The following is a 6,039-nucleotide window of genomic DNA, read 5'->3' as shown; positions in this document are numbered from 1 at the left end:
GCTAAAAGTAACATATTTTAATCTTATTATTAATGCGATTTTGGGTGATTATTCGATGTTAATGGTGATTTTTATGCTTTTAATCCTTTAAATTTATGTTTTGGCAATTAATAGAGCATTTGAGAGCAAAAGAAGTGAAATATAGAAAATCGGAGCGACCTACAGAAGCCACACGGGCTGACCCCTTCCACACAGCCATGTGAGCCACATGAGCTGCCACACGATCATGTGGCTGGCCGTGTCGTTTACACGAGATTGCACCATAAATCACGAAAAAGCGTAATTTTTTAGGTTCTTTGGGCATTCTAAGACTTATATATGAAAAAAATAAGAAGATAGGTGATGCAACCTCGTACTCGTAGTTGGATTTGAGTTGCGAATTTTTCCCGATCGTAAAATAGAGAAGTATCATTCTATTTGGGGTTGGTAGTTGAAATCGGCTAAGTAAAGGTTTTTAAGCAAAAGGGTTCAAATGGTTTAGCTATGGGAAGTACGTGAATTCGGCTAAGTAAGAAAAAACAAGGTGATTTTTTTTTAAAGTTGATAATTTAGGATGGATTAGTAAGCTTAAGGTCGAAGAAAGAACCAATACTATAAAAAGAGTATTGACCCAAATCTTATATTGACTTTTAAGGTGATAGATGATAGGAAAGACCTTGACCCACTATCTATTGAGAGATAGGAACCAAAGGTATAGGGATTGGAACGCCACACCTAAAGAGTGATAAGTTCACAAAGAAACAAGAAAGACGCCTCTAGCAAAGTTAGATAAGTCAACTTGAGTCTTAAACGAACAATGAAAGTTGAATAAACTCACAAAAGATAAATTAAACATAAAAGGTGTCAAAAGCCTAAATTACAACAAATGAGCTTCAAATTTATAGCTCAAAATCTTAACTAGCCGAATGGACACAAGAAGTAACTAAATGGACAGCCTTAATTCAGCTTAATTGAGCTGAAACTTCCTTGAACCTTCCCAAAATGTCCCTTCTAGTTTCCTAGATCAACCTGGCTTAATTGAAGTGAATGTGGAGCTGAATCTAGCTGAATATAATTGGCCAAGAGGTGTGAACAGCCTTTAAGTGGTTGCCTTGAATAGCCGATCGAATAGACTTGAGCTTTTAATGGCAGCTTGGGCACTCCAATAACCTTCCATGTGAACAGCTAAAAAATGAGCAACCTTTTAGGTGTGAAAGCTCAAAACCGAATGGCCTCAATGTGTGAAAAGAATCCTTCAGTTGATTTGAACAAATGTGAAAGCTTTGGTGACTCTTACAATGCACGAAGGGGCTGCTTGGGGAAAAGCAATCATCAGCTCACTTGGCTTTTGCTATAACCGAATAGTTGCTTAGAGGATGACAACCTTCATCAATGCCACCCATGCATGTACCTACAAGCACATTAAATTTAGCTAAGACAACAGAAATTCGGCTAAGACAAATTAACTCCAACTTTTAATTAATTTTTCTTAAGCTAAGACACATTAAGACGACTCTTTAATATGTACTTCACTAAGACACATTAAACACCTATTTAATTTGTACTAAACAAAGACACATTAAAACCTTAATTAAAATGTCCAAATTATGACACATTTAAACACATTATAAATTATGACATAATTAATAACTTCAACTAATAAACTAAATTAACTAAAACCAAATTAAATATTTATTACAGCAAAAAAATAATGCACAAGCTAAAATGACTAAAGAAGAGCTCAATAAGGAACTAGCTAGATGAGCTTGAAGAAGGTTGCAAGGCATGCTCGGCTTGCTTGTTCAAGAATGTTCGATAAGCCCCACAACAGTTTCACCCCAAACTCGATCGACTGAGGCCGCAATAGCATCTTTGAATCTCTTAGCTCGAGCTTGGGTTATCGGCCCTAATGGTAGCTCAATAGGATCCATGTTAGCTCTAGGTGAGTCTCGGGTCTTGGCCGTATCAATAGGAGTGAATCGTCATAGAATATTCAAGAAAACAACTCAAAAAACACCATTGAAGTCGATTCTGAAGCAAATTTGAAGACTCGTATTTTATTTCTTAAGAAGTCACCATAAGTTTTTTTTTTGTTTCTTGTGGTTATACTGTATTTTGGATGTTTTTATTTGCAAGTATGAACTAATTTTCTAAATACCTAGGGGAGGTGAACCCAACGATGAATTTTGTCTTTTGATTTTTATTTTACGCAATAAAAACTTAGATCTTGTTCTAAATTATGCGTGCTTAATTCTTGGTGTGATGTTTTTAGATTATTGATCAATGTTTGATGTGCTTAAATCAGAGAAGGAATAGACCTTGTTTAAGAGTAGATATTGCGTAATTGAGTGAAGTTGCATGCAATCCTAAAAATAAGACAAAATAAATCTACTAAATTAGATTCAAATCTAATAGGGGAATCCATAATACAAGTTAATGTAATAATATGGGTTTTAACTAGTCAAGTTAATAGGAGTTGTTGTGTAGGGATGGACGAGTTCTAGGGAACCCTTACTGTGGAGTGTAACAGACAAATAGGTAGGAATATTGTACTGTTATTCATGCATATTGTTAATTTACTGAAAATTTTCCATGATACTATTAAAATGCTATGCTCTGATTTCTACAATTCATATGCTATATTATTGTTTAAATGACATCTGTTTTTTGTTTTAAGACCACACTGATCTTTATAACTTATTCTTTAGTTTCTCATCTTTCTAGATAACTCGTGAGGTTAGGGCTTGGACTCGGCAATTGAAACATTATCACCGAATTTTATACAAAAGTATTTTAAACTCCATTTTATAGACTTTGTTGATTTTTGCATTGTTTACAAATGGATCATGGCTTTAACTTTCTATTTTTCATATAGGTGTTAATTTTGGGATTGAAAACACAAAAAGAAGTTAAGGTTTTCAAGACACTATATTAAATTATTTTTAAATGGTATAAATATGAATTTTCCTATTGACTTGGGCGATTAAAATTAAATGAATGAGATAATTAAATTAAATTAACGTTTTCTTAAAACAAATTAAATTTTAGATGTGATTTTGAAACTAAAACAAAATTATTTTTTCTAAAAGCAAAACATACCAGTTCTATACGAAGTTAAAATAATATATATACTGAAATCTTACAATAGCGTTTTGCTCAAAATTTTCAAAGTTTGATAGATTATCCAAATCATATTGATACTTTATTGAGTTTTAATGCCTTTAAAATAAGAGATATTTTTTTTTAAGAAACTTGAGGCTTTCACTACTTAACTCTTTTTACTAAACCTCAATGTTTACTGAGCCATCTCGGTGGCTATGTAACTTTCATGATTTGGCTATAACGTCTGGGTTGGGTTGGAGAGTTTACGTATCACGTCGCAATTAAGTTATTTAAAATAAAAATATTAAATTTAAATTTTAAAAAACCTTTGGCTTTGACTCATAATTGACTAACCATTGACCAATGTTGACCTATGTTGACTGCAATTGACCATTCACGTGGTGTTATTAGAATATGCGCATGTCCTTTTTTGTTTTTTTTTTAATATTATACATATTATATTGATTAAAATATAAAAAATTATATATAATATATAAATTCAAATTTAATAAGTTCAAAAGTTTAAAATTTTATAAAATTCTAAAATATAAATTTTTAAAAATAAAAATACTATATAAAAATTAAATAAAATATATTTAAATTTTAAGAAAAATTGTAAAAAAAAAACTTAAATTTTCAAAAATATATTCTAGAAAATTTTTCATAAATTTTATTTTTTTCAAAAGTTTTAAATTCTAAAAATTTAAAATATATTGATAAATTTAGAAATATATATTAAAAATTCAAAATAAAATCTAATTCTTTTGTAAAATATATATTTCTCAACATTTAAGTCTTCTTTTAACAATTTTTTAAAATCTAAATAAAATTTTTAATTTTTATAAAATTTTCAATTTTTATATATTATTTTAAATTTTTAAAATTTATATATTTATTTTATAAATTTTATAAATTCCTTTGAATTATTTATATATTATATATGATTTTTTTTCACATTTTAAATCAATATAATATTAAAAAGCAAAAACAAAAGGAAATGTGGCATGTTCTAATAGCACCATGTTGATGGTCAATAGTGGTCACTTTCAATCAACAATGGTCAAAATCGATCAACAGTGAGTCAAAGCTAAATGTGTTTTTAATTTTAAATTTAATGTTTTTCTTTTAAATAAACTTAATTGCCATGTGTACATTCTAATTGGCTCCATGTAGCGATTTTTTTTTGTTGTTACAAAAAAAAAGGGTTGAACTGGGTAATGAAATGATAGTTTATGTAACACCCCGTACCCGAGACCGTTGCTGGAGTCGGACATGAGGGGTTCACAGACTAAATTCGCTTACTATCGCAGTCCATTTTAAAATTTTCCAGGCAGTTGGCTAACTGCGACACTGTCACCTTAAAAATCATATCTTGAGTTTCACAACTCAAAAATCAGTTTCGTAATTTTTCGCTGAAACTAGACTCATATGCCCATCTACATATTTTTTTCTAGAATTTTTGGTCAGGCCAATTAGTACAGTTTATTATTCAAAGTCTCCCATGTTATAGGGATCGACTACACTGAACTTTGCGCATTACGACTTGGATATCTCCCTGCAAAGAGCTTCAATACTGATGCCGTTTGTTTCTATAGAAACTACACTCAGAGAGGAATCTATACATATATGGCATGACTCCTAATTATCTCTGGTTAATTTATAATGAATTTCCAAAGTCGGAACATGGAATCCAGAAACCGTTCTGGCCCTGTCTCACGAGAACCTGAATATCTCTTAACATACTGTCCATATGATCGTTTCGTTACTTTCCTATGAAAATAGATTCATCAAGGTTCATTTACATAATTTATTCATTATTTAATTCCAATCCTACTATTTTTAGTGATTTTCCAAATCTACATCACTGCTGCTGCCAGCATCTGCCTTTAAGGTAGACTTTACCTATTTCATAGTTTCCATGATTCAACTAGCCCTTTTAGCATGAATAGCACAAATTATGATAGTGATTAACCATTCCATACCAAATGATTATAACATTATGCTCAAACATATATAAGCCATTTTCGCATGGCTATATACATTAACCAAAATATTCTTCCGCCACTAGTCTATTTTATACATGCCATAAGATAATCCAAAACATAGCAGTACCAAACAGTGGATAGTGATAGTGTGACTAGTTGCTGACGATCCCCGAGCCTGTAGCTTCGCAATGAGATCTATAAAACAGAGGAAATAGAGTAAACGGAGTAAGCATTACAATGCTTAGTAAGTTTTAAGCAGTGTCAACAGATAACAATCAAATTATAACATAGTTGTTCGTATTTTTATTTCACTCTTCCTTCGGGCATACCATCCCTTTACCGAATATGCACATCTCATCATATACAATAGGCAGATAAACTTTCACATAAAAGTGAGCTCATGTGACATAGATATATCGTATGATTTCACATAACCTCTCACTCTGATCCGATGTCACATAATCATAGGAATAGTCTCATAGATTGCTCTCGTATGCGTCACATAACTACCTTATGATTTAGTGCAAATCAAGCTCACATATAAACTTGGAGTACATACCTGTTTAACCTTTCGCATTGAATATATTTATACGCAATTCTTATTACGAAGTCTTACCCGGACATAATCTCCATACGAAGTTATCGGGTCTTACCCGGACAAAATCTCCACACGTAGTCATCGGATCTTTAGAGCTCGGATATAGTACGAGCACGAAGCTTACGGACATTAATCAGTGATAATATTCTCGCATAAAGCCTGCGGGGTTTTAACCCGGATATAGTACTGACACAAATGCCCTTCGGGACTTATCACATTCATCACATCGGCCATTAGGCCCTATCACATATATATACACTTTCACATTCATCACATCGGCCATTAGGCCTTATCACATATATACACTTTCACATTCATCACATCGGCCATTAGGCCTTATCACATATATACACTTTCACATTCATCACATCGGCC

This window comes from Gossypium hirsutum, chromosome A08 (assembly GCF_007990345.1).
Source record: "Gossypium hirsutum isolate 1008001.06 chromosome A08, Gossypium_hirsutum_v2.1, whole genome shotgun sequence".
Classification (NCBI taxonomy): domain Eukaryota; kingdom Viridiplantae; phylum Streptophyta; class Magnoliopsida; order Malvales; family Malvaceae; genus Gossypium; species Gossypium hirsutum.
This window is presented reverse-complemented; position numbering follows the sequence as displayed.